This window comes from Tachypleus tridentatus, chromosome 2 (assembly GCF_004210375.1).
Source record: "Tachypleus tridentatus isolate NWPU-2018 chromosome 2, ASM421037v1, whole genome shotgun sequence".
In the NCBI taxonomy this organism is placed as follows: domain Eukaryota; kingdom Metazoa; phylum Arthropoda; class Merostomata; order Xiphosura; family Limulidae; genus Tachypleus; species Tachypleus tridentatus.
In genome coordinates, this window is record NC_134826.1 from 89,886,548 (window position 1) to 89,898,826 (window position 12,279).

Consider the following 12,279-nt stretch of genomic DNA (forward strand, 5'->3'; position numbering starts at 1 on the left):
TTATTTATTACTAGATAAATTATCACCTCCCCCCCCTGCAGTTACAACATCTAACCACCCTGTTTTTGTTTGTAAAAAATACAACAACTATATTAAACTTTTACATAGAGAACTAAGTTTTAAAACATTTAGGTAAATATCTACGAACAAGTTCAAACTGATATCACAGTTTTATCAGACTGTGGTGTGCATTCTGTTACATCTTATAAAGGAACACCTTAATTATTTTGAATTTCCAAACTATCTTAGAAAACTAACGTACAAATTCAGGTTTATTCTCGTATTTAAAATAAGTTGCGACTAAGGAGCTACCAATTATAATAGATAGTGGTCTCATTTAGATTAAAGAGTATTTTAATAAAAACTGTAATACCATCAAAACTTCTGTTGTCAATCACAAAGCAATAAGATGGGCTAACTGTGCTATGTGCCCATTACGGATGTAGAAATCTGATGTTTCAAGTTTGATATCAGTTTTTTTAGAATCATCATTTATAGGCCCAATTTTTTATGAATCTTGATAAACACGCTCTTTTATTTTTCAAGTTTCATTTCGAATTTTATATGTGCCCTCTATAAGTCCAGTTTTTATCGGTTTAGGTAAAAACGCTCCTCTATTTTTCAATTTTGACCTGCTTTAATAGAAATGTCCTCTGTAAGTTCAGTGTTTAGCAGTGTAGTCAAACACGTTCTCTATTTTTAAGTTTCATTTCGGTTTTAAGAAATGTCCTCTACAGGTCCAGATTTTTATCAGTCTAGTCAGTGGATCAATTTCTCAATGGATAATTAAAATACACTTTCCTGCAGGTAAGCAATATATCAATTTATTCGGGGTTGGTGATTACATTGAATTTAAAAAAACTATCACATTTGAATGCGTTTTTGTTACAGTTTTTCTGTATATTAAGTTCCTGAAATTTTCTTATTCATTTATTATGAAATAAGTACTATTCCTATTCAGCCTTGACCCTTTCTAGTCTACAGCAAAACATGAAATAGAAACAATAAACTAGGACTTGAGTAAACTCATACACCCTCTCTCAGATATTTTTTTCAGATCAGTTGTATGAATTAAATGATATAAAGAAATATTATGAACATATTTTTTTCTCTGTTCATTGTAAAGAATACAGCGCCGATTCACACGTAACTTAGGTTACGTGATTAAAAATAGTGTTAAATCGGTCCGCCTAACATGTTAATCTGTTGTGAACTAAGCAGCTGACATATAACTCAATTCAAAAGAAATTCGATCGTTGTTGGTTGACAGTGAAGTGCAGCTTGGAAATGTTCTGCTCCATCAAGCTCAAATGCTCATGCGCAAGCGCGTTTTTGAAACAAATTTGTGTTAACACTACAGTCCTGTTTAGAAGATTAGGAGTATCGTGGTAAGGCTAAGGTTCTCTGTTGAATTATTTGTTTATTAAATAATGAATGCTGAGATAAAAATTGAATAATAATAGAAGAATGAACGTAAAAACCAACATTAGCTGAAATGCAAGGAAGAATTTTATCTCAGGACGACAAGTATGGGTATTAACACTTTTACCAAAATAATGCAGATAACAACGTTTCGACCTTCTTAGGTCATCTTCAGGTCGAAACATTGTTCTCTGCTTTATTTTGGTAAAAGCGTTAATACATCTACTAGCCGTCCTGAGATACATTTTTACTTCAAGTGGGTTTCTCGTCATCACGAGTAAGGAAGAATTGATATTATATTACAAATGTTTTATTTGTGCACAACGATTTACTTTCGGCTGAGGTTATCAATATTATCCGTGCACTTCTCGCAGAACAACGTTGGCTTAACATTTATATGCATTTCTCGTAGAATAACGTAGGCTTAACATTCATATACAGGGTAGCCCGTAAGTCCCTACCCATCCATATATCTTATGTATCCAAGGTATCTGTGTGCTGTCCCTCATTCTCGCTGCATAATATTATGCGACGCCATGTTCTGTGAGACATTTTCCTCAACATAGCAGCGGTTATTGTTCCAAACGCCGCGGTAACAGCTGCTTTCAACTCATCATTACTATGTGACACACACACAGACACAAAACATACTGATGCGGCTCTGCTGTGACACACACACAGACACAATACATTCTGATGCAGTTCTGCTGTGACACACACACACAATACATTCTGAGGTGGCTATGCTGTGACACACACAGAGAAAATACATTCTGAGGTGGCTCTGCTGTAACACACACACAATACATTCTGAGGTTGCTCTGCTGTAACACACACACACACAATACATTCTGAGGTAGCTCTGCTGTAACACACACACACAATACATTCTGAGGTGGCTATGCTGTAACATACGCACACACACAATACATTCCGATGCGGCTCTGCTACAACACACACACTCACCCAGAAACAATACATTCCGATGCAGCTCTTCTGTGACAAACAGACACAGACACAATATATTCCGATGCGGCTCTGCTGTGACACACAGACACAATACATTCTGATTCGGCTCTGCTGTGACACACACACAATACTTTCCGATGCGGCTCTGCTGTGACACACACACACAATACATTCTGATGTAGCTCTGCTGTAACACACACAGACACAATACATTCCCATGTGGCTCTGCTGTAACACACACAGACACAATACATTCCGATGCGGCTCTGCTGTGACACATACAGAGACAATACATTCTGATGTGGCTCTGCTGTTACACTAACACAGACAACACATTCTGATGTGGCTCTGCTGTAACACACACAGACACAATACATTCCCATGTGGCTCTGCTGTAATACACACACACACACAAAACATACCGATGCGGCTCTGTTGTGACACACACACACATAATACATTCCGATGCGTCTCTGCTGTGACACACACACACACAAAATACATACCGATGTAGCTCTGCTGTGACACCCACACACAATACATTCCGATACGACTCTGCTAAAACACACACACACAATACATTCTGATGTGGCTCTGCTGTAACACACACACACACAATACATTCTGAGGTGGCTCTGCTGTAACATACACACACACAATACATTCCGATGCGACTTTGCTACAACACACACACTCACCCATACACAATATATTTCGATGCAGCTCTGCTGTGACACACAGACACAATACATACCGATGCGACTCTGCTGTGACGCACACACACAATACATTCTGATGTAGCTCTGCTGTAACACAAACACACACAATACACTCTGATGTAGCTCTGCTGTAACACAAACACACACAAAATACATTATGATGTGGCTCTGCTGTAACACACAGAGACACAATACATTCCCATGTGGCTCTGCTGTAATGCACACACATACACAGACACAATACATTCCGATGCGGCTCTTCTGTGACACACACACAGACACAATACATTCCGCTGCGGCTCTGCTGTAACACACAAACACACAGACACAATACATTCTAATGTGGCCCTGATGTGACACACTCACACAATCCATTCCGATGTGGCTCTGCTGTGACACACACACTCAATACATTCCGATGCGGCTCTTCTGTGACACACACACAGACAATAAATTCCGATGTGGCTTTTCTGTGATACCCACACACAATACATTACGATGCAGCTCTGCTGTCACACACAGACACAGACACAATATATTCCGATCAGGCTCTGCTGTGACACACACACAATACATTCTGATGTAGCTCTGCTGTAACACACACAAACACACAATACATTCTGATGTGGCTCTGCTGTAACACACACAGACACAACACATTCCCATGTGGCTCTGCTGTAATACTCACACAAACACAGACACAATACATTCCGATGCGGCTCCTCTGTGACACACACAAAGACACAATACATTCTAATGTGGCTCTGATGTGACACACACAGACAATACATTCTGATGTGGCTCTGCTGTTACACTCACACAAACAATACATTCTGATGTGGCTCTGCTGTAACACACACAGACATAATACAATCCCATGTGGCTCTGCTGTAATACATACACACAGAGACACAATACATTCTGATGCGGCTCCTCTGTGCACACACACAGACACAATACATTCCGATGCGGCTCTGCTGTGACACACACACACAATACATTCCGATGCGGATCTACTGTGACACACACACAGACGATACATTCTGATGTGGCTCTGCTGTAACACACACAGACACAATACATTCCGATGAGACTCTTCTGTAACACACACACACAGACACAATATATTCCCATGCGGTTCTGCTGTGACACACAGACACAATACATTTCGATGCGGCTCTGCTGTGACACACACACACATAATACATTCCGATGCGGCTCTGCTGTGACACACACACACAATACATTCCGATGCGGATCTACTGTGACACACACACAGACGATACATTCTGATGTGGCTCTGCTGTAACACACACAGACACAATACATTCCGATGAGACTCTTCTGTAACACACACACACAGACACAATATATTCCCATGCGGTTCTGCTGTGACACACAGACACAATACATTTCGATGCGGCTCTGCTGTGACACACACACACATAATACATTCCGATGCGGCTCTGCTGTGACACACACACACAAAATACATTCCGATATGGCTCTGCTGTAACACACAGAGACACAATACATTCCCATGTGGCTCTGCTGTAATACACACATACACAGACACAATACATTCCGATGCGGCTCTGCCATAACACACACACACACACTCAATACATTCTGAAGTGGTTTTGCTGTAACACACACAGACACAATACATTCCTATGTGTCTCTTCTATAACACACACACACAGACACAATACATTCTGATGCGGCTCTGCTGTAATACACACACACACACAGACACAATACATTCTGATGCGGCTCTGCTGTAATACACACACACACACAGACACAATACATTCCGATGCGGCTCCTATTTGCACAGAAACAGACACAATACATTCCGATGCGGCTCTGCTGTGACACACACACATAATACATTCCGATGCGGCTCTGCTGTGACACACACACAGACAATACATTCTGATTTGGCTCTGCTGTAACACACACAGACACAATACATTCCGATGAGGCTCTGCTGTAACACACACGCACACACACACACAGACACAATACATTCAGATGCGCCTTTGCTGTGAAACACAGGCACAATACATTCTGAGGTGTCTCTGTTGTAACACACACACAATACATTCTGATGTAGCTCTGCTGTAACACACACACAATACATTCTGAAGTGGCTCAGCTGTAACACACACACACACACAATACATTCTGATTTGGTTTTGCTGTAACACACACAGACACAATACATTCCGATGTGTCTCTGCTATAACACACACACAGAGACAATAAATTCTGACGCGGCTCTGCTGTAACACACACACACAATACTTTCTGAGGTGGCTATGCTGTAACACACACAGAGAAAATACATTCTGAGGTGGCTCTGTTGTAACACACACACAATACATTCTGAGGTGGCTATGCTGTAACACACACACACAAACACACACAATACATTTTGAGGTGGGTATGCTGTACAATACACACACACACAATACATTCCGAAGCGGCTCTGCTATAACACACACACACACACACAATACATTCTGATGTGGTTTTGCTGTAACACACACAGTCACAATACATTCCGATGTGTCTCTGCTATAGCACACACACAGAGACAATAAATTCTGACGCGGCTCTGCTGTAACACACACACACAATACTTTCTGAGGTGGCTATGCTGTAACACACACAGAAAAAATACATTCTGAGGTGGCTCTACTGTAACACACACACAATACATTCTAAAGTTGCTATGCTGTAACACACACACACACAATACATTCTGATGTGGCTCTGTTGTGAGACACTCAAAAAATACATTCCGATGCGGCTCTGCTGTGACACACCCAGAGACACAATACATTCGGTTGCGGATCTTCTGTGACACACACAGACACAATATATTCCGATGCGGCTCTGCTGTGACACTTACAATCACCCGGAAACAATATGTTCCGATGCAGTTCTGCTGTGAAACGCACTGACACAATACATTCCGATGCGGCTCTGGTATGACACACACACAGCCACAATATATTCTGATGGGGCTCTGCTGTGACACACACACAATACATTCTGACGCAGTCTGCTGTGACACACAATACATTTCGATGCGGTTTTGCTGTGACACACACAATATATTCCGATGTGGCTCTGCTGTAACACACACAATACATTCCGTTTCTGCTCTGTTGTGACAAACAGACACACAATACATTCTGATGTGGCTCTGCTGTAACACATACACACAATACATTCTGATGTTGCTCTGCTGTAACACACACGCAGAATACATTCTGATGTGGCTATACTGTAAAACACACACAATACATTTTAATGTAACTCTGCTGTAACACACACACACAATACATTCTGATGTAGCTCTGCTATAACACATACACACAATACATTCTGATGTGGCTCTGCTGTAACACACACAGACCCAATACATTCCGATGCGGCTCTTCTGTGACACACAGACACAATATATTCTGATGCGGATCTGCTGTGACACCCACAATCACACAGAAACAATACATTCCAATTTGGCTCTGCTGTAACACACACAAACACAATATATTCCGATGCGGCTCTGCTATGACCCACAAACAGACACAATATATTCTGATATGGCTCTGCTGTGACACACACACACAATACATTCCGATGCGGCTCTGCTGTGACATACACACAGTCACAATACATTCTGATTTGGCTCTGATGTGACACACTCACACAATACATTCCGATGCGGGTCTGCTGTGACACACACACAATACATTCCGATGCGGCTCTACTGTGACACAAACACACAATACATTCCGATGCGGCTTTGCTCTCACTCATCCACACACAATACATTCTGACGCAGTCTGCTGTGACACACAATACATTTCGATACGGCTTTACTGTGACACACATTATATTCCGATGTGGCTCTGCTATAACACACACACAATACATTGCGATGCGGCTCTACTGTGACACAAAGACACAATACATTTTGATTCGGCTCTGCTGTGACACACGCACACACAATACATTCTGATGCATTTCTGCTGTGACACACTCACAGACACAATACATTCTGATTTGGCGCTCATGTGACACACTCACACAATACATTACGATGCGGCTCTGCTGTGACACACACACAATACATTCTGATGCGGCTCTGCTGTGATACACACACAGACAATACATTCCGATGTGGCTCAGCTGTGACACACACACAGACACAATACATTCCAATGCGGATCTGCTGTGACACAAACATAGACAAAATACATTCCATTGCGGCTCTGCTGTGACACACACATAGACACAATACAATCCGATGCGACTAAGCTGTGACACGCACAGACATAATACAAACCGATGTGGCTCTGTTGTGACACACACAGGGGAAGAATACAAGGTTGTAATTTAATTTACTAGAAGGGGAAGAATACATGGTTGTAATTTAGTTTACTAAAATGGGAAGAATGCATGGTTGTAATTTAGTTTACGAGAAGAGGAAAAATGAATGGTAGTAATTTAGTTTACGAGAAGGGAAAGAATACAATATTGTAATTTAGTTTACTAGAAGGTGAAGAATACAAGATTGTAATTCAGTTTACTAGAAAGTGGAGAATACAGGTTTGTAATTTAGTTTACTAGAAGGGGAAGAATACAGGTTTGTAATTTAGTTTACTAGAAGGGGAAGAATACAATGTTGTAATTTAGTTTACTAGAAGGGCAATAATACAAGGTTGTAATTCAATTACTAGAATGGGAAGAATACAAGGCAGTAATTTGGTTTACTAGAAGAGGAAGAATACAAGGTTGTAATTTAGTTTAATAGAAAAGGAAGAATACATGGTTGTAATTTAGTTTACTAGAAGGAAAAGAATACAAGGATGTAATTGAGTTTACTAGGTGGGGAAAAATACAAGGTTGTCATTCAGTTTACTAGAAGGGGAAGTACACAATGTTGTAATTTAGTTTACCAGAAGGGGAAAAATACAAGGTTGTAATTTAGTTTACTAGAAGGGGAAGAATACAAGGTTGTAATTTAGTTTACTAGAAGGGAAAGAATACAAGATTGTAATTTAGTTTACTAGAAGGGGAAGAGTACAAGGTTGTATTTTAGTTTACTAGAAGGGGAAGAATACATGGTTGTAATTTAGTTTAATATAAGGAGAAGAATACGAGGTTATAATTTAGTTTACTAGAAGAAGAAGAATACAAGATTGTAATTTAGTTCACTGGATGGGGAAGAGTACAAGGTTGTATTTTAGTTTACTAGAAGGGGAAGAATACAAGGTTGTAATTTAGTTTACTAGAAAAGGAAAAATACAAGGTTATAATTTAGTTTACTAGAAAGGGAAGAATACAAGGTTGTAATTTAGTTTACTAGAAAGGGAAGAATACAAGGTTGTAATTTAGTTTACTAGAAGGGGAAGAATACAAGATTGTAATTTAGTCTAATAGAAGGGGAAAAATGCATGGTTCTAATTTTGTTTATGAGAAGGGGAAGAATGCATGGTTGTAATTTAGTTTACGAGAAGGTAAGAATGCATGGATGTAACTTAGTTTACTAGAAAAGGAAGAGTACAAGGTTGTATTTTAGTTTACTAAAAGGGGAAGAATAAAGGTTGTATTTTAGTTTAAGAGAAGGGGAAGAATACAAGGTTGTAATTTAGTTTACTAGAAGGGGAAGAATACAAGGTTGTAATTTAGTTTACTAGAAGGGAAAGAATACATGGTTGTAATTTAGTTTACTAGAAGGGGAAGAATCCATGGTTGTAATTAAGTTTACTAGAAGGGGAAGAGTACAAGGTTGTATTTTAGTTTACTAGAAGGGGAAGAATACATGGTTGTAATTTAGTTTAATATAAGGAGAAGAATACGAGGTTATAATTTAGTTTACTAGAAGAAGAAGAATACAAGATTGTAATTTAGTTCACTGGATGGGGAAAAGTACAAGGTTGTATTTTAGTTTACTAGAAGGGGAAGAATAAAAGGTTGTAATTTAGTTTACTAGAAAAGGAAAAATACAAGGTTGTAATTTAGTTTACTAGAAAGGGAAGAATACAAGGTTGTAATTTAGTTTACTAGAAGGGGAAGAATACAAGATTGTAATTTAGTTTACTAGAAGAGAAAGAATACATGGTTGTAATTTAGTTTACTAGGAGCGGAAGAATACAAAGTTGTAATTTAGTTTACTAAAAGGGGAAGAATACATGGATGAAATTTAGTTTACTAGAAGGGGAAGAATACAAGGTTGTAAGTTAGTTTACTAGAAGGGAAAGAATACAAGATTGTAATTTAGTTTACTAGAAGAGGAAGAATACATGGTTGTAATTTAGTTTACTAGAAGGGGAAGAATCCATGGTTGTAATTAAGTTTACTAGAAGGGGAAGAATACAAGGTTGTATTTTAGTTTACTAAAAGGGGAAGAATAAAGGTTGTATTTTAGTTTAAGAGAAGGGGAAGAATACAAGGTTGTAATTTAGTTTACTAGAAAAGGAAGAATACAAGGTTGTAATTTAGTTTACTAGAAGGGGAAGAATACAAGGTTGTAATTTAGTTTACTAGAAGGGGAAGAATACAAGATTGTAATTTAGTTTACTAGAAGAGGAAGAATACATGGTTGTAATTTAGTTTACTAGAAGGGGAAGTATGCATGGTTCTAATTTAGTTTACGAGAAGGGGAAAATGCATGGTTGTAATTTAGTTTACGAAAAGGGGAAAAATCCATGGTTGTAATTTAGTTTACTAGAAGGGGAAGAGTACAAGGTTCTATTTTAGTTTACTAGTAGAGGAAGAATAAAGGTTGTATTTTAGTTTACTAGAAGGAAGAGAATACAAGGTTGTAATTTAGTTTACTATAAGGGTAGAATGCATGGTTGTAATTAACTTTACGAGAAGAGGAAGAATGCATGGTTGTAATTTAGTTTACTACACGGGGAAGAATACAAGGTTGTAATTCAGTTTACTAGAAAGTGAAGAATACAGGGTTGTAATTTAGTTTACTAGAAGGGGAAGAATACAAGTTTGTAATTTAGTTTACTAGAAGGGGAAGAATTCAAGGTTGTAATTTAGTTTACTAGAAAAAGAAGAACACATGGTTGTAATTGAGTTTACTTGGAGGGGAAGAATACAAGGTTGTAATTCAGTTTCTAGAAGGGGAAGAATACAAGGTTGTAATTCAGTTTCTAGAAGGGGAAGAATACAAGGTTGTAATTCAGTTTACGAGAAGGAAAAGAATACAAGGTTGTAATTTAGTTTACTAGAAGAGGAAGAATACAAGGTTGTAATTTAGTTTACTAGAAGGGGAAGAATACAAGGTTGTAATTGAGTTTGCTAGGAGGGGAAGATCACAAGGTTGTATTTTAGTTTACTAGAAGGGGAAGAATACAAGGTTGTAATTTAGTTTACTAGGAGGGGAAGAATAGAAGGAATAAATTTAGTTTACTAGAATGGGAAGAATACATTGTTGTAATTTAGTTTACTAGAAAAGGAAGAATACAAGGTTGTAATTTAGTTTACTAGAAAAGGAAGAATACAAGGTTGTAATTTAGTTTACTAGAAAAGGAAGAATACAAGGTTGTAATTTAGTTTACTAGAAGGGGAAGAATGCAAGGTTGTAATTCAGTTTCTAGAAGGGGAAGAATACAAGGTTGTAATTCAGTTTACGAGAAGGAAAAGAATACAAGGTTGTAATTTAGTTTACTAGAAGAGGAAGAATACAAGGTTGTAATTTAGTTTACTAGAAGGGGAAGAATACAAGGTTGTAATTGAGTTTGCTAGGAGGGGAAGATCACAAGGTTGTATTTTAGTTTACTAGAAGGGGAAGAATACAAGGTTGTAATTTAGTTTACTAGGAGGGGAAGAATACAAGGTTGTAATTTAGTTTACTAGAATGGGAAGAATACATTGTTGTAATTTAGTTTACTAGAAAAGGAAGAATACAAGGTTGTAATTTAGTTTACTAGAAAAGGAAGAATACAAGGTTGTAATTTAGTTTACTAGAAGGGGAAGAATGCATGGTTGTAATTTTGTTTACTAGAAGGGGAAGAATGCATGGATGTAATTTAGTTTACTAGAAAGGGAAGAATGCATGGTTGTAATTTAGTTTACGAGAAGGGGAAAAATACATGGTTGTAATTTAGTTTACTAGAAGGGTAAGAATACAAGGTTGTAATTTAGTTTACTAGAAGTGGAAGAATACATGGTTGTAATTTAGTTTACTAGAAGGGGAAGAATGGATGGTTGTAATTTAGTTTACGAGAAGAGGAAATATGCATGATTGTAATTTATTTTACTAGAAGGGTAAGAATACAAGGTTGTAATTTAGTTTACGAGAAGAGGAAATATGCATGATTGTAATTTAGTTTACGAGAAGGGTAAGAATACAAGGTTGTAATTTAGTTTACTAAAAGGGGAAGATTACAAGGTTGTATTTTAGTTTACTAGAAGGGGAAGAATTCAAGGTTGTATTTTAGTTTACTAGAAGGGTAAGAATACAAGGTTGTAATTTAGTTTACTAGGATGGGAAGAATACAAGATTGTAATTTAGTTTACTAGAAGGGGAAGAATACATGGTTCTAATTTAGTTTACTAGAAGGGGAAGAATACAAGGTGCAAGGTTGTAATTTAGTTCCCAAGTATTTTTCCATCGTTGATTTTTTTGTTTGTTTTTTGAATTTCGCGCGAAGCTACAAGAGGGCGATCTGCGCTCGCCGTCCGTATTTAGCAGCGTAAGACTAGAGGGAAGGCAGCTCGTCATCACCAGTCACCGCCAATTCCTGGACTACTCTTTTACCAACAAACAGTGGGATTTACCGTAACATTATAACACCCCTACAGCTGAAAGGGCGATAATGTTTGACCGGGATTTGAACCCGCGACCTTCTGATGACGACTCGAGTGCCGTAACCACCTGGCCATTGTAGGGCTCGTTGATTTTATCTATTTTATGCAGAACACCTGGTTTTAAGCCTAGCGGAATAGTAAATACTATTGTGAGTACATTTGTTTTCACTGACGTCACACATTAGAATGTGTGATAAAGAAACTGTTTCAGAAATATGTGAAACGTACGATAAAAGTCAGCAATTTTATATTTGATTAAAGAAAGCATAAATACGTGCTATTAAAAATAACGCACAAATAACTACTGGATATAGTAGTTCTTAAA